We start from the raw sequence: 18630 nt of genomic DNA, 5'->3' as shown, positions 1-18630 counted from the left end.
GAGGTTTGAACGGAGACTCTTGCAGGGCATTTAAGATGACAGACAGATCCCATGGAGCCACAGGAGGAACATAGGGAGGCTGAATCCTTAAAACACCCTGAGTGAAAGTATGAACATCGGGAACAGATGCAATTTTTCTCTAAAACCACACCGACAAGGCAGATATATGAACCTTGAGGGAGGCCAGACAAAGGCCTAAATCTAGGCCTTGTTGCAGAAAAGCCAAAAACCTAGAAGTTCTAAATAAATAGGCATCATAATTCTTAGCAGCACACCATGTTAAATAAGAGTTACAGACCCTGTAATAAATCCGTGCAGAAGCCGGTTTGCGGGCCTTCAACACAGTTTAAATAACCGCCTCAGAGAATCCCTTGGCCCTCAGGAGTGAAGCTTCAAGAGCCACGCCATCAAAGCCAGTCTGGCCAGGTCCAGATAGACACAAGGGCACTGAACGAGGAGGTGTGGGCATTGAGGAAGTAGAAGAGGAAGCTCCATCGAGAGACCCAGCAGGTCTGAGAACCAATGCCATCTGGGCCACGCTGGAGCGACTAGAATTAGTATTAATTTTTCTTGCTTGAACTTCCGAAGTACCCTGGGCAGGAGTGACACTGGAGGGAAAACGTATGGCAGCTGAAAGTTCCATGGAATTGCCAGTACGTCGACGAACGCTGCTTGAGGATCCCTTGTCCTTGATCCGAAGACCGGAACCTTGTGTTTGTGTCGAGATGCCATCAGGTCTACATCTGGTAGGCCCCACTTATCCACTTGGAGTTGAAAGACTTCCGGATGAAGGCTCTCCAGCGTGAACGTCCAGACAACTGAGGAAATCCGCTTTTCATTTGAGGACTCTGGGAATGAACACTGCTGATATTGCTGGCAGATGGCGTTCCGCCCAATGGAGGATTTTTGATACTTCCAGCATTGCCAAGAGGCTTCAAGTGCCGCCTTGATGATTTATGTACGCCACCGCGGTGGCGTTGTCTGATTGTACTTGAACAGGCCTGTTCTGTACTGGAGGCAGGGCCAGTGTCAACGCATTGAACACCACTCACAATTACAGAATGTTTATCAGGAGGAGAGACTCCTCCCTGGTCCACTGACCCTGGAGAGAGTGTTGCTCCAACACCGCGCCCCAACCCCGCAGACTGGCATCCGTTGTCAGGAGGACTCAGTTGGAGATCCAGAAGGGACGGGCCCTGCTCAACTGTTGGTCCTGTAGCCACCAGCTCAGTGACAGACGAACCTCCGGAGTCAAGGAGATCATTTGAGACCTGATCCGATGAGGCAGGCCGTCCCACTTGGAAAGAATAAACCTCTGCAGAGAGCGGGAATTAAATTGAGCGTACTCTACCATGTTGAAAGCTGACACCGTGAGGCCTAGTACTTGTATTGCCGAGTGTATCGACACTCTTGGGCGAGAGAGGAAATATCTGATCCTGTCCTGAAGTTTCAGGATATTCTCTGGAGACAATTGTTGGTTGTGTGTGTCCAGTAGTGTCCCCAGGTGCACCATGCTCCGAGCAGGGACCTGCGAGGACTTTTTCCAGTTGATGAGCCACCTGTGGGCTTGTAGGAATTGGACCGTCCGTTCCAGATGACTGAGGAGAACCTCTTGGGAGTTCGCCAGGATCAGCAAGTCGTCCAGATACGGCAAGGTCCTGATACCCTAACGGCGGAGAAGAGCCGTCATCACGGCCATGACATTGGTGTAGATCAGAGGGGCCGTGGCCAATTCAAAAGGCAGTGCCTGGAATTGATAATGTAGGTTTCCAATAGCAAACCACAGATATTGCTGATGCGACATGGCAATAGGTATGTGCAGGTAAGCATCCTGTATATCCAGCGATACCATATAGTCTTCGGGCTCCATGGCCAGCACTATAGAGCGCAGAGTTTCCATATGGAATTTGGATACTCTCACAAACTTGTTCATTGATTTGAGGTTGAGTATAGGCCGGAAGAACCCATTTGGCTTCGGAACTAGAAACAGGGTCGAATAGTAACCCCTGCCTCTCTGAGACAAAGGAAGGTACCAGCACTACCACTCCTGTATCCAGTAAGGGATTGTACAACCAAGTGTAGAGCTTGCACCTTTAATGGATCCGCAGGGATAACCATTGTGCAAAACTGGCGAGGGGGACGTCTCTTGAAAGAGATAGTGTACCCGTGAGAGACAACTTCCCGCACAGAGGCATCCGAAGTGGTCTTTAACCAGACCTGGGCGAACTGCAGAAGTCGGCTTCCCATCCTGGGGTCCCCCAGGGGGAGGCCCGCCCCGTCATGCAGCAGGCCTGTCTTTGAAAGCAGGCTGACGGGTAACACAGGATTGTTTAGATTTAGGCTTAATGGTTTTGGAAGAACGAGCCTGTCGCGGATACACCTGACCCTTTGCTTTTCCTGGAGGTCGAAAGGAACGAAAAGGTGGTACTCTTAGCCTTCGGGACAGAAGGATTAATTTTCTTTTAAAATTCTTTCCTGGAAACGACCAGGATTCCTGACGTATGTCAATTAAATGGTCGGAATGTGGTAAGACTACTTTAGTAACCTTCTGACGTTTGAACTTATCAGGTATCTTAGACGCAGTAGGAGGCTCAATGTCATCATCTATTTGAAGAATTAGCGTAATAGCCTCCACTAGTTCAGGAACATCAACCTGGGTTGTAGATTCCTCATCAGAAGCAACTGTAACAGTGTCTGACGGATCAGTATATTCCCCATCCTCATTGGAAGAATTATCCGAAATATTAGCGGCTTGTGAGGAAGAAATGGCCCGCTTAGATGACCCCTTGGTCCCAGAAGAGCGTGCGGTAGATTTTACAATTAAATCAGTCTAACCAAAGACTGATTTAATTGTTGTAATTGGGTAGACAGAGTATCCGCCCAGGGCAAATTAACTACAGGGACAATATGTGGCTGCAATGGCACAGGAGGTCCCACAGGGGGTGTAAGACATGACAAGTGTAGACAGCAGACTTGAGAACGCTGCCCAGGGTGGGTCCTGATTGGCCACAGGTGCTGCAGGTTGACTGGGTGTTTGGCACTCAGGGGTATATGCAATTCACGGCGAATCGCGGCAAATTATCGCCGTTTTTTAATTCGACACAATTCGACAGGTGAATTCCGGCAGGTGGCTGCCAGAATTCACCATATTCAATGAAAAACGGATTAGACAGTCCCGCGGGCGAAAAACGGCCGATTTGCCGGATTTTGCCGCGAATTAAAAAAACGGGGAAAAAATGGAAAAAAATGGCGTGGGGTCCCCCCTCCAAAGCATAACCAGCCTCGGGCTCTTCGAGCTGGTCCTGGTTTTAAAAATCCGGGGTCAAAATTGACAGCGGATCCCCCGTATTTTTAAAACCAGCACCGGGCTCTGCGCCTGATGCTGGTGCAAAAAATACGGGGGACAAAACGAGTAGGGGTCCCCCGTATTTTTTACACCAGCATCGGGCTCCACTAGCTGGACAGATAATGCCACAGCCGGGGGTCACTTTTATACAGTGCCCTGCGGCCGTGGCATTAAATATCCAACTAGTCACCCCTGGCCGGGGTACCCTGGGGGAGTGGGGACCCTTTCAATCAAGGGGTCCCCCCCCAGCCACCCAAGGGCCAGGGGTGAAGCCCGAGGCTGTCCCCCCCATCCAAGGGCTGCGGATGGGAGGCTGATAGCCTTGAGAAAAATGTCAGAATAGTTTTTCCAGTAGTACTACAAGTCCCAGCAAGCCTCCCCCGCAAGCTGGTACTTGGAGAACCACAAGTACCAGCATGCGGGAGAAAAACGGGCCCGCTGGTACCTGTAGTACTACTGGAAAAAAAATACCCAAATAAAAACAGGACACACACACCGTGACAAGTACAACTTTATTACATACTGCCGACACACACATACTTACCTATGTTGACACGAAGCAGTCGGTCCTCTTCTCCAAGTAGAATCCACGGATACCTGAAAATAAAAGATAATTATACTCACCTTCCAGCGTCAAGAGATACATCCACGTCCAGAAAATAATCCAGGTACTTGGCAAAAAAAAAAAAACGCAATGACCCGATCCTGCGGACTGAAAGGGGTCCCATATTGACACGAGACCCCTTTCCCCGAATGTGCCGGGACACCACGTGACTCCTGTCACTGAGGTCCCTTCAGCCAATCAGGAAGCGCTACTACGTGGCGCTCACCTGATTGGCTGTGCGCTGTCTGTGCTGTGACAGCGCATCGCAAAGCCTCTCCATTATATTCAATGGTGGGAACTTTGCCGTCAGCGGGGGGGTTACCCGCGGTCAGCCGCTGACCGGCGGGTGACCCCACCGCTAACCGCAAGGTTCCCACCATTGAATATAATGGAGAGGCTTTGCGATACGCTGTCTGAGCTCAGACGCGCAGAGCCAATCAGCAGAGTGCAAGGACGTTGCACTCGCTGATTGGCTGAAGAGACCTTTCAGTGACAGCTGTCACGTAGAGGTCTCTGCATTCGGGGAAAGGGGTCTCATGTGTCAACATGGGACCCCTTTCAGTCCGCTGGCACGGGTTTTTGCGTTTTGTTATTTTGCCAAGTACCTGGATTATACTCGTGGATTTATCTCTGGACGCTGGAAGGGGAGTATAATTTTTTAACAGGTACCCTCGGATCGTCGGAGACTGTGGCAGTCGGCGTGTCAACATAGGTAAGTATGTGTGTGTCGGCAGTATGTAATAAAGTTGTACTTGTCACGGTGTGTGTGTCCTGTTTTTATTTTTTTTATTTTTTTCCAGTAGTACTACAGGTACCAGCGGGCCCGTTTTTCTCCCGCATTCTGGTACTTGTGGTTCTCCAAGTACCAGCTTGCGGGGGAGGCTTGCTGGGACTTGTAGTACTACTGGAAAAAAACAATATTCTGACATTTTTCTCAAGGCTATCAGCCTCCCATCCGCAGCCCTTGGATGGGGGGGACAGCCTCGGGCTTCATCCCTGGCCCTTGGGTGGCTGGGGGGGGGGACCCCTTGATTGAAGGGGTCCCCACTCCCCCAGGGTACCCCGGCCAGGGGTGATTAGTTGGATATTTAATGCCACGACCGCAGGGCGCTGTATAAAAGTGACCCCCGGCTGTGGCATTATCTGTCCAGCTAGTGGAGCCCGATGCTGGTGTATAAAATACGGGGGACCCCTACTCTTTTTGTCCCCCGTATTTTTTGCACCAGCATCAGGCGCAGAGCCCGGTGCTGGTTTTAAAAATACGGGGGATCCCCTGTCAAATTTTTCCCCGCATTTTTAGAACCAGGACCAGCTCGAAGAGCCCGAGGCTGGTTATGCTTTGGAGGGGGGACCCCACGCCATTTTTTTCCTTGATTTTACCGTTCCAGCTATAAAAAAAAAATATATATATATTTTAAAAAATATATAAATAATACTTGTGCCTCCAAAAAAGACAAACCAAGTACCTAATCCCTTCTAATATAAATAGATATGCTATTACCAAAAAAAAAAACACCAAAAAAAAAACATGTTTTACATTTTTTTTATTGGTTTCACCCTCCAAAGTGTGGCGGATTGAAAATGACGAATTTACTGTCTAAAAGCACTGTTGTCGAATTTCCAAACTTGAATTGAATAGACTTTGGTCGAATTGCAGCATGTGTATCATTGCAAAAAAGTCGAATTTGTCAAAAGTCGAATTTCAAAAAGTCGAATTTTGAAAGTCCGTTTTTTTGTCGGAAAGTACTGAATTGCATTGTCGATTTTTTTTTTTTGGCGAAAAATTCCCGAAATTCTACAATTTCGGGAATTCGACCGCAATTGCATATACCCCTCAGCGCCTGAACCAGCATCTAAAACTTCCCTCTCAATTAAATCCGTGGTGCCAGTACTGCAGGATGCAGAAGCGTCCTTGGATTTCTCGCCCTGTGTAGCAGACATTATAATGAATGTAGCCTTAGGGCGTAACGGTACAATAAAGCAAGACAAACACAATACCTGCAAATAACCCCCTATGTTATGTGACAGTAAACACAGTACACAGAACAGAGGATTATACGGTATGAGGTGACTGAAACAGAGTAAAAGTACCCAATTGGATATATATATAGGGGGATAAGGGTACCGGCGACTTGTGTTGTTTAAAATGCAATAGTTAAAAATAAATTTAAAAGCCAAAAAATATATAATAATGCAAACGAGCTTTAATATCACATAAAAGCGGATCACAACATAAAACGTACTTCAAAATATTGATAAAAGCATATAAACATAAAAGGTCTTTGTAAAAGGTAAGGAATTCTGACTTAGCTTTTAAAAATTGTCAGTTGTGACGAAACGCGTTGGGCTCCCTGTGGTGACTCCCTTGCCTATTTTTAAAAGCTAAGTCAGAATTCCTTACCTTTTACAAAGACCTTTTATGTTTATATGCTTTTATCAATATTTTGAAGTACGTTTTATGTTGTGATCCGCTTTTATGTGATATTAAAGCTCGTTTGTATTATTATATATTTTTTGGCTTTTAAATCTATTTTTAACTATTGCATTTTAAACAACACGAGTCGCTGGTACCCTTATCCCCCCATTTTTATACTTTTCCCAGTAGTACTGTACCAGGATTGCACTCTTGAGGGTTGGCAGACACCTTTTAACAAGGTTACGTGTGTTTTTTAGCAATTTTATTTTTCATGTTTTACTGAGAACCTACCTCACAAGTGGCGCTGTGTCATTCCTTTTTACACATTATATTATATAATATATATATATATATATATATATATATATATATATAATTTATCTATCTATCTATATGGGACCCTGACTCAATTAGCCCCTCAAGGTACAGAATATAGTGATAGCAATATGTGATCAGGGCCGGATTAAGGGCTTCATGGGCCTGGGGCTGAAAATGTTCACGGGCCTATTACGAGAAGCAGAGGGGGTGTGACCAATGCTGGGTGGGCGTGGTCAGTGCCATGTAGACCCCTACACTCTCAGACCCAATGTCTCCCTAAATATGTAAAAGTACAAAAATTGCTTAATTTTGTGTGGAAAATAAGAATTTACTCACCGGTATTTCTATTTCTCGTAGTCCGTAGTGGATGCTGGGAACTCCGAAAGGACCATGGGGAATAGCAGGCTCCGAAGGAGGCTGGGCACTCTAGAAAGATTTATGACTACCTGGTGTGCACTGGCTCCTCCCACTATGACCCTCCTCCAAGCCTCAGTTAGGACACCGTGCCCGGACGAGCAGACATAATAAGGAAGGATTTAGAATCCCGGGTAAGACTCTTACCAGCCACACCAATCACACCGTACAACTCGTGATACTATATCCAGTTTGACAGTATGAAAACAACTGAGCCTCTCAACAGATGGCTCAACAATAACCCTTTAGTTAACAGTAACTATGTACAAGTATTGCAGACAATCCGCACTTGGGATGGGCGCCCAGCATCCACTACGGACTACGAGAAATAGAATTACCGGTGAGTAAATTCTTATTTTCTCTAACGTCCTAGTGGATGCTGGGAACTCCGAAAGGACCATGGGGATTATACCAAAGCTCCCAAACGGGCGGGAGAGTGCGGATGACTCTGTAGCACCGAATGAGAGAACTCCAGGTCCTCCTCAGCCAGGGTATCAAATTTGTAGAATTTTGCAAACGTGTTTGCCCCTGACCAAGTAGCTGCTCGGCAAAGTTGTAAAGCCGAGACCCCTCGGGCAGCCGCCCAAGATGAGCCCACCTTCCTTGTGGAATGGGCATTTACAGATTTTGGCTGTGGTATGCCTGCCACAGAATGTGCAAGCTGAATTGTACTACAAATCCAGCGAGCAATAGACTGCTTAGAAACAGGAGCACCCAGCTTGTTGGGTGCATACAGGATAAACAACGAGTCAGTTTTCCTGACTCCAGCCGTCATGGAAACATATATTTTCAGGGCCCTGACAACGTCTAGCAACTTGGAGTCCTCCAATTCACTAGTAGCCGCCGGCACCACAATAGGCTGGTTCAGGTGAAACGCTGACACCACCTTATGGAGAAATTGGGGACGAGTCCTCAACTCTGCCCTATCCATATGGAAAATCAGATAAGGGCTTTTACATGATAAAGCCGCTAATTCTGACACTCGCCTGGCTGAAGCCAAGGCCAATAACATGACCACTTTCCACGTGAGATATTTCAGATCCACGGTTTTAAGTGGCTCAAACCAATGTGATTTTAAGAAACTCAACATCACGTTGAGATCCCAAGGTGCCACAGGAGGCACAAACGGGGGCTGAATATGCAGCACTCCTTTTACAAAAGTCTGAACTTCAGGTACTGAAGCTAGTTCTTTTTGAAAGAAAAATCGACAGAGCCGAGATCTGTACTTTAATGGAGCCTAGTTTTAGGCCCATATCCACTCCTGCTTGCAGGAAATGCAGAAATCGACCTAGTTGAAATTCCTCTGTTGGGGCCTTATTGGCCTCGCACCATGCAACATATTTTCGCCATATGCGGTGATAATGCGTTGCCGTAACATCTTTCCTGGCCTTAATAAGCGTAGGAATGACTTCTTCCGGAATACCCTTTTCCTTTAGGATCCGGTGTTCAACCGCCATGCCGTCAAACGCAGCCGCGGTAAGTCTTGGAACAGACAGGGCCCCTGCTGTATCAGGTCCTGTCTGAGCGGTAGAGGCCACGGGTCCTCTGAGAGCATCTCTTGAAGTTCCGGGTACCACGCTCGTCTTGGCCAATCCGGAACCACGAGAATTGTGTTTACTCCTCGCTTTCTTATTATTCTCAATACCTTTGGAATGAGAGGCAGAGGAGGGAACACATAAACCGACTGGTACACCCACGGTGTCACTAGAGCGTCCACAGCTATCGCCTGAGGGTCCCTTGACCTGGCGCAATATCTTTTTAACTTTTTGTTGAGACGGGACGCCATCATGTCCACCTGTGGTTTTTCCCAACGGTTTACCAGCATCTGGAAGACTTCTGGGTGAAGTCCCCACTCTCCCGGGTGGAGGTCGTGTCTGCTGAGGAAGTCTGCTTCCCAGTTGTCCACTCCCGGAATGAACACTGCTGACAGTGCTAGTACATGATTCTCCGCCCATCGGAGAATTCTTGTGGCTTCTGCCATCACCATCCTGCTTCTTGTGCCGCCCTGTCGATTTACATGGGCGACTGCCGTGATGTTGTCTGACTGGATCAGCACCGGCTGGTGTAGGAGCAGGGCTTTTGCTTGACTTAGGGCATTGTAGATGGCCCTTAGTTCCAGAATATTTATGTGAAGGGAAGTCTCCTGACTCGACCAAAGTCCTTGGAAGTTTCTTCCCTGTATGACTGCCCCCCAGCCTCGAAGGCTGGCATCCGTGGTCACCAGGACCCAGTCCTGTATTCCGAACCTGCGGCCCTCTAGAAGATGGGCACTCTGCAGCCACCACAGTAGAGACACCCTGGTTCTTGGAGACAGGGTTATCAAGCGATGCATCTGAAGATGCGATCCGGACCACTGGTCCAACAGGTCCCACTGAAAGTTTCTGGCATGGAACCTGCCGAAGGGAATTGCTTCGTAAGAAGCCACCATCTTCCCCAGGACCCGTGTGCAGCGATGCACTGATACCTGTTTTGGTTTCAGGAGGTCTCTGACTAGAGATGACAACTCCCTGGCTTTCTCCTCCGGGAGAAACACTTTCTTCTGGACTGTATCCAGAATCATACCCAGGAACAGTAGCCGTGTCGTCGGAACCAGCTGTGACTTTGGGATATTCAGAATCCAGCCGTGCTGGTGCAGCACCTCCTGAGATAGTGCTACTCCCACCAACAACTGTTCCTTGGACCTCACTTTTATTAGGAGATCGTCCAAGTACGGGATAATTAAAACTCCCTTTCTTCGAAGGAGTATCATCATTTCCGCCATAACCTTGGTAAATACCCTCGGTGCCGTGGACAGTCCAAACGGCAGCGTCTGGAATTGGTAATGGCAATCCTGTACCACAAATCTGAGGTACTCCTGGTGAGGATGGTAAATGGGGACATGTAGGTAAGCATCCTTGATGTCCAGGGATACCATGTAATCCCCCTCGTCCAGGCTTGCAATAACCGCCCTGAGCGATTCCATCTTGTACTTGAATTTCTTTATGTACATGTTCAAGGATTTCAAATTTAGAATGGGTCTCACCGAACCGTCCGGTTTCGGTACCACAAATAGTGTGGAATAATAACCCGGCCTTGTTGAAGTAGGGGTACCTTGATTATCACCTGCTGGGAATACAGCTTGTGAATTGCCGCTAGCACCGCCTCCCTGTCTGAGGGAGCAATCGGCAAGGCAGATTTTAGGAACCGGTGGGGTGGGGACGCCTCGAATTCCAGCTTGTATCCCTGAGATACTATTTGCAGGATCCAGGGATCCACCTGTGAGCGAACCCACTGATCGCTGAAATTTTTGAGGCGACCCCCCACCGTACCTGGCTCCGCCTGTGGAGCCCCACCGTCATGCGGCGGACTTGGAAGAAGAAGCGGGGGAGGACTTTTGCTCCTGGGAACCTGCTGTTTGTTGCAGCCTTTTTCCCCTACCTCTGCCTCTGGACAGAAAAGACCCGCCTTTTCCACGCCTGTTTTTCTGGGTCCGAAAGGACTGAACCTGATAAAACGGCGCCTTCTTAGGCTGTGAGGGGACATGGGGTAAAAATGCTGACTTCCCAGACGTTGCTGTGAAAACTAGGTCCGAGAGACCATCCCCAAATAATTCCTCACCCTTATATGGTAACACTTCCATGTGCTTTTTTGAATCCGCATCTCCTGTCCACTGGCGAGTCCATAAGCCTCTCCTAGCAGAAATGGACAATGCACTTACTTTAGATGCCAGTCGGCAGATTTCCCTCTGTGCATCTCTCATATATAAGACTGAGTCTTTCATATGGTCTATGGTTAACAGGATCGTGTCTCTGTCTAATGTGTCAATATTTTCTGACAGTTTATCTGACCACGCAGCGGCAGCACTGCTCATCCAAGCTGACCTAAGTATAATGCCTGTGTGTGTATATACAGACTTCAGGATCGCCTCCTGCTTTCTATCAGCAGGTTCCTTGAGGGCGGCCGTATCCGGAGACGGTAGTGCCACCTTTTTAGACAAACGTGTGAGCGCTTTATCCACTCTAGGGGGTGTTTCCCAACGTGACCTATCCTCTGGCGGGAAAGGGAACGCCATTAGTACCTTCTTAGGAATTACCAATTTTTTATCAGGGAAAGCCCACGCTTCTTCACACACTTCATTTAATTCATCTGATGGGGGAAAAACTACGGGTAGTTTTTTCTCTCCAAACATAATACCCTTTTTAGTGGTACCTGTAGTTATATCAGAAATGTGTAACACCTCTTTCATTGCCTCAATCATGCAGTGAATGGCCTTAGTGGGCATCAGGTTATACTCATCGTCGTCGACACTGGTGTCAGTATCAGTGTCGACATCTGGGTCTGCTTGAGGTAGCGGGCGTTTTAGAGCCCCTGATGACCCATGCGACGCCTGGGCAGGCACGAGCTGAGAAGTCGGCTGTCCCACATTTGGCATGTCGTCGATTTTTTTATATAGGGAGTCTATACGTGCACTCATTACTTTCCATAAGCCCATCCACTCAGGTGTCTGCCCCGCAGGGGGTGACATCCCTTCTAAAGGCATCTGCTCCGCCTCAACATCATTATCCTCATCAAACATGTCGACACAGCCGTACCGACACACCGCACACACACAAGGAATGCTCCGAATGAGGACAGGACCCACAAAAGCCCTTTGGGGGGACAGAGTGAGAGTATGCCAGCACACACCAGAGCGCTATATAATGCAGGGACTAACTGAGTTATGTCCCCTATAGCTGCTGTTTTATAGAATATATATATTGCGCCTAAATTTAGTGCCCCCCCTCTCTGTTTTTACCCTGTTCTGTAGTGTAGACTGCAGGGGAGAGCCAGGGAGCTTCCTTCCAGCGGATCTGTGAAGGAGAAATGGCGCCAGTGTGCTGCAGGAGATAGCTCCGCCCCTTTTCCGCGGCCTATTCTCCCGCTTTTTTCCATATTCTGGCAGGGGTATTTTCCACATATATAGCCTCTGGGACTATATATTGTGGAGTTTTTGCCAGCCAAGGTGTTTTTATTGCTTCTCAGGGCGCCCCCCCCCAGCGCCCTGCACCCTCAGTGACCGGAGTATGAAGTGTGTATGAGGAGCAATGGCGCACAGCTGCAGTGCTGTGCACTACCTTGGTGAAGACTGATGTCTTCTGCCGCCGTTTTTCCGGACCTCTTCTTGCTTCTGGCTCTGTAAGGGGGACGGCGGCGCGGCTCCGGGACCGAACACCAAGGACTGGGCCTGCGGTCGATCCCTCTGGAGCTAATGGTGTCCAGTAGCCTAAGAAGCCCAATCCGGCTGCAAGCAGGCGAGTTCGCTTCTTCTCCCCTTAGTCCCTCGCTGCAGTGAGCCTGTTGCCAGCAGGTCTCACTGAAAATAAAAAACCTAAATCTATACTTTCTTTCTAAGGGCTCAGGAGAGCCCCTAGTGTGCATCCAACCTCGGCCGGGCACGAAATCTAACTGAGGCTTGGAGGAGGGTCATAGTGGGAGGAGCCAGTGCACACCAGGTAGTCATAAATCTTTCTAGAGTGCCCAGCCTCCTTCGGAGCCCGCTATTCCCCATGGTCCTTTCGGAGTTCCCAGCATCCACTAGGACGTTAGAGAAAATAGAAATACGATTTAATGCTTATTATTTATCTCCAACCGTGTGGCCAGCTGCATGGGTGGTGACTGGTCATCATCATGCTGTCATGATGATGGGCCTATTTTCATGTGGAGGCCTGGAGCTGGAGCTCCATCCACCCCATTGTTAATCTGGCCCTGTATGTGATACAGGAGAATGGCATCCCACACAGCAGCTACAGGCACACTCAGGGGCAGATTTATTAAGCCTTGTGAAGTGATAACGTGGAAGGTGATAACGCACCAGCCAATCAGCTCCTAACTGCCATATCACAGGCTGGGTTTGAAAAATTGCAATTAGAAGCTGACTGGTTGGTGCGTTATCACCTTCCACTTTATCACTTCCCCAAGCTTAATAAATCTGCCCCTCAGTCACATGTACAATGCAGAAGGTATTACATATAAACAATAAAACTGCACTGGACTAGTATAGATATAACAATGCACAGTAGATACTGGATGTATATCACAGAATACTTGTACTAAATGTTCAGATAGCAGTACACTTGTTCTTAACTAACACTGTCTAAAATGACATGTAGAATACTTAAGTGCCTGTAAAATCACAGCGCTGTGAGACGGCTTTACAGAGGAGACAGAGTCCGGCAGTCTCGGAGATCAGCCCAGCTAGTAGTGAAGATGGCGCCAAAATCTCTGTCAGGGAGTGAGGGAGAGTGAAACGCAGCTCCAGGGCGGGAACACCAGCAGTAGATGGCGCCCGGAGCTGGGGGAGGGGCTACAGGTCAGCGCCTTATCCCCTATGCTGGGCCTCACCACCGGGTATTACGAAGCCTATATTAAACGGATTTTAGTAAATCCGACCTGTGCTCCCTGCCCGGGTGGATATAGTGGGGTCCCTGTGCAGTACAGTGCCCACGCCAGCGGCGCGGTTCGTCTCCTGGGACCGCAACCGGACTGCGATTTTTGGCGGGTCCCACCTGGGTGAACCTCTTATCTCCTCCCTAATGTGCAGCCACGCGATCCAGGAGAGCGTCAGCGAAGTGTGCCTTAAGTCCGGTGCGTCTCCGCTACAAGTACCCGGGAACCAGGCCGCGGAAGTATGCAGCGCTGTTGGGGGAGGTGATGGAGCAGCAGCATAGAATGTCAGAATGACATAAGAAGTGCTGCAGCCCTTGAAGTCTTCTTAAAAAGCTCTTTTCAAGGTTGCATAGAGCAGCTCCCCCTGTTAGTGACCTGCTATGCTGGCACCAACTTACAAACTGAGCTCGAGTGCTGGGAGGCGGGGCAATGCATCCTGGGAACAGTCAAAGCTTTAGCCTGTTGGTGTCTCGAATTAAGATCCAACTCTACACCCCGATGTTACTCCCTGTGGAATACCAGTGTACCCCGCTGCAGAAAGGTGTTTTTAACCCTTCTACCTGCAAAGCAACAGCATCTACCCCTGTGGTTGTACAACACTTAAAAGGACACAAACAGAGGAGAAACAAACTGACCACACTCACACAGAGGTCTATAAATCTGTGGCTCAGTGTGACAGCAGCCTCACATCACTACTCTGTGCTGCTGGGGATCCTGCTCCTTCCACTATGTAACTCTCAGTCTGTGGCTTCCTGTATCAGTGTGACAGCAGCCTCACATCACTGCTCTGTGCTGCTGGGGACCCTGCTCCTTCCACTATGTAACTCTCAGTCTGTGGCTCCTTGTATCAGTGTGACAGCAGCCTCACATCACTGCTCTGTGCTGCTGGGACTCTGCTTCTACCACTATGTAACTCTCAGTCTGTGGCTTTCTGTATCAGTGTGAGAGCAGCCTCACTGCTCTGTGCTGCTGGGACCCTGCTGCTCCCACTATGTAACTCTCAGTCTGTGGCTTCCTGTATCAGTGTGACAGCACCCTCACATCACTGCTCAGTGCTGCTGGGGACCCTGCTCCTTCCACTATGTAACTCTCAGCCTGTGGCTCCCTGTATCAGTGTGACAACAGCCTCATATGGGATGCGGTCAACATCCCGCTGGACGGGATCCCGGCGGTCGAAATACCGACGCCGGAATCCCGACCGCCACAATCCCGACATATTCTCCCTCCGTGGGTGTCCACGACACCCATAGAGGGAGAATATAATAGTGTGCCGAGCGTAGCGAGCACCGTGCCCGCAAGGGGCTGCGTTCCGCTCGCCACCCCTGTCGGGATTGTGTGGTCGGGATTCCGGCGTCGGTATTTCGACCGCTGGGATCCCGTCCAGCGGGATTACGTACTGATCCCCCTCATATCACTGCTCTGTGCTGCTGGGGACCCTGCTCCTTCCACTATGTAACTCTCAGTCTGTGACTTCCTGTATCAGTGTGACAGCAGCCTCACATCACTGCTCTGTGCTGCTGGGGACCATGCTCCTTCCACTATGTAACTCTCAGTCTGTGGCTTCCTGTATCAGTGTGACAGCAGCCTCATATCACTGCTCTGTGCTGCTGGGGACCCTGCTCCTTCCACTATGTAACTCTCAGCCTGTGGCTTCCTGTATCAGTGTGACAGCAGCCTCACATCACTGCTCTGTGCTGCTGGGGACCCTGCTCCTTCCACTATGTAACTCTCAGCCTGTGGCTTCCTGTATCAGTGTGACAGCAGCCTCACATCACTGCTCTGTGCTGCTGGGGTCCCTGCTGCTACCACTATGTAACTCTCAGTCTGTGGCTTCCTGTATCAGTGTGACAGCAGCCTCACATCACTGCTCTGTACTGCTGGGGACCCTGCTCCTTCCACTATGTAACACTCAGTCTGTGGCTTCCTGTATCAGTGTGACAGCATCCTCATATCACTGCTCTGTGCTGCTGGGGACCCTGCTCCTTCCACTATGTAACTCTCAGCCTGTGGCTTCCTGTATCAGTGTGACAGCAGCCTCACATCACTGCTCTGTGCTGCTGGGGACCCTGCTCCTTCCACTATGTAACTCTCAGCCTGTGGCTTCCTGTATCAGTGTGACAGCAGCCTCACATCACTGCTCTGTGCTGCTGGGGTCCCTGCTCCTCCCACTATGTAACTCTCAGCCTGTGGCTTCCTGTATCAGTGTGACAGTAGTCTCACATCACTGCTCTGTGCTGCTGGGGACCCTGCTCCTTCTACTATGTAACTCTCAGTCTGTGGCTTCCTGTATCAGTGTGACAGCAGCCTCACATCACTGCTCTGTACTGCTGGGGACTCTGCTCCTTCCACTATGTAACGCTCAGTCTGTGGCTTCCTGTTTCAGTGTGACAGCAGCCTCACATAACTGCTCTGTGCTGCTGGGGACCCTGCTCCTTCCACTATGTAACTCTCAGTCTGTGACTTCCTGTATCAGTGTGACAGCAGCCTCACATCACTGCTCTGTGCTGCTGGGGTCCCTGCTGCTACCACTATGTAACTCTCAGTCTGTGGCTTCCTGGGCTTTTTCAATACAAAGTTAATGAAAAATGATATCCAGTGATTGCAAGCGTAGAGGAAAATATGACCAAGGCTACAAGAAGATGATCAGGAGGGGTGAACGGGTTCACTCCCTCTCTCCTCACTGTACTGTCATTTGATGTAGGTTATAACTATACAAGTACACAAGACCTGTAGGCCAAATACAGTTCCTGTTTTCTCTCTTTAGGATATTTGCAGTATTTCATCAGTTGGCAGTTGAACAAACAGTCTGCTTCATCTTTTTAATTACTCAGTACAGAGAAAGCCAAACTTAATTGCTGCTATAAAGAAATTTATGGCATTCTGTGTAACATCTTGGGGCAAAAATAGAGCTGAAATCCATATGTGCCTGCTGGTTCCAGGTTGCTCAACAAGTACCTGCCTGCGTACAGTAGGGTTAGGATTGTGCTTTTATTTTTTTTTAGCTGTACCCCTGTGATAAGGCAATTAGGGGCAAATGTATTAACCTGGAGAAGGCATAAGGAAGTGATAAACCAGTGATATGTGCAAGGTGATAAACAGTGGCGGATCTTGCCACGGGCAAGCAGGACTTTTGCCCGGGGCGCCGCCTTCCGGAGGGCGCCGGCGCCATCCGGAGGGTGCCGCACCATGGCAAGATCCTCCACTGTCAGTGTGCGCCCCAGCAGTGTCCCCCCGCTGTGCCCCCCCTCCCGCTGTGAGAAGGGAACCAGACGCTATGCGTCTGGTTTCCCTTCGTGGCTCTGGTCCTCCCCCGCTCTGAAGGGAATCAGACGCTAAGCGTCTAGTTTCCCTTCATGAAGAGGACCTTTGGTGTGCGGTGCGCGATGACGTCATCGCGCACCGCACAGCATTGTGGCATAGACGCTAGGGGTCATAATTGACCTCTAGCGCTTATGCTGTGCTATGGGAGAGACGTCATGACTGACGTCTCTCCCATAGATCCGAGGAGAAGAGCGGCGCCGGTCTGCAGGGTCTGGAAACAGGAGCGGGGTACAGTAAGTATACTGTTTTTTTTTATTTATTTTTTCAGCGGCGCTACAAATGGGGGGCGTGACTGACCACGCCCCATGTTAAGCCACGCCCCCAACTTTTGCCCGGGGCGCCGCAAGGGCAAGAACCGGCCCTGGTGATAAAGGCACCAGCCAATCAGATCCTAACTGTTAATTTACATATTGGAGCTGATTGGCTGGTGCATTTATCACCTTGCACTTATCACTGGTTTATCACTTCCTTATGCCTTCTCCAGGTTAATACATCTGCCCCATATCACCAACTACCTCCTAGCGGAAGGTTTGCATAAACCAGGAAACATTACCTATAACAGCCACGGAAAACTTGTCATGGGCTCCGAGAAGGGCAGAGGAAGGAGAAGTTATTAGTTACTGATGTAAGTGCCACCTGGGTATCACAACGACATACTGTAAGAATACTACCTGCAGTACGCAGCTGGAGCAGAGTAGGACGTACCGTTACATATTGCAGCTTCTACCCCCCTGAATATAACTTTTGGAAGCATTTGCAAATCGAGCCAACAGATGGAATAAGAAGGTAACACAACCGCAATTGCCGAATTTGGCCGACCTGTGCTCTGGCCTGAAGATGTTGCAGGAGACTGGCTATAAAAAGCAGAAAGCAGCGTGACTGGTTACCCATGGTATGCATCCAACTATCTGCCTGCCAAACTCACACCAGCTACTGTCCCGTGTTTCCCAGCCAATGTCTGGTACAGATGCCAGCTTCAGTTCTGAGCGCCAATAAAACCTTAAGTACAGTCTTGATGATCCCGGGGAGGGCTGAGTAAGAAACTTACGGTTACGGAGTTAATGCTTTCTTACTGTCCTGCTCCATAGATTATACCAAAGGTCTCAATGGGAATATAAGACCCCTCCTATTGGTTAGCGCTGGTTACACCTGTACCCGAAGAGGATTCCCTTTCAGCGGCAGGATTGCAGTTAGCCCTTCACATCCGCTTCCAACGCGGAGTTACGTGCCCAAAATCAGCAGATCTATGATCACGAGCTTAAAAGTCTGATATGTCCTGTAATCCGAACTAGGTGGGGTCATTCCGAGTTGACCGCTATCTGATGTTGTTCGCTGCGTAGCGATCAGTGAAAAAAAGGGCTAATCTGCGCATGCACCGCAATGCGCACGCGCGTCGTACGGGTACGACGTCCTTTGTGGTTTTGCATTGGTTCTAGCGACGATTCCAATCGCACAGCCGAACACAAGGAGACTGAATGGAAGTGGGAGTTTCTGGGTGGCAACTGACCGTTTTCTGGGAGTGTTTGGAAAAACGCAGGCGTGGCCGGGCGGGTATCTTACGTCATTACCATGTGACTCGTTGCAGCAATCATCGCACAGGATAAGGAACTACAGGACTGGTCTTGTTGTGCACAAAATGTGTTTGCGGATGCACAGGCGTTCGCACTTCTGCAAAGTGAACATACACTCCCCCGTGGGCGGCGACTATGAGTTTGCACCGGTGCTAAAAGTAGCTAGCGAGCGATCAACTCGGAATGAGGGCCTAGATCTGAAAAGTTCCCTCATTCAATTCCACAAAACGTTTCT

The sequence above is a fragment of the Pseudophryne corroboree genome, chromosome 12 (genome assembly GCF_028390025.1).
Source record: "Pseudophryne corroboree isolate aPseCor3 chromosome 12, aPseCor3.hap2, whole genome shotgun sequence".
Lineage (NCBI taxonomy): Eukaryota > Metazoa > Chordata > Amphibia > Anura > Myobatrachidae > Pseudophryne > Pseudophryne corroboree.
The sequence above is the reverse complement of the archived record's forward strand: the minus strand, read 5'-3'. Positions refer to the sequence as shown.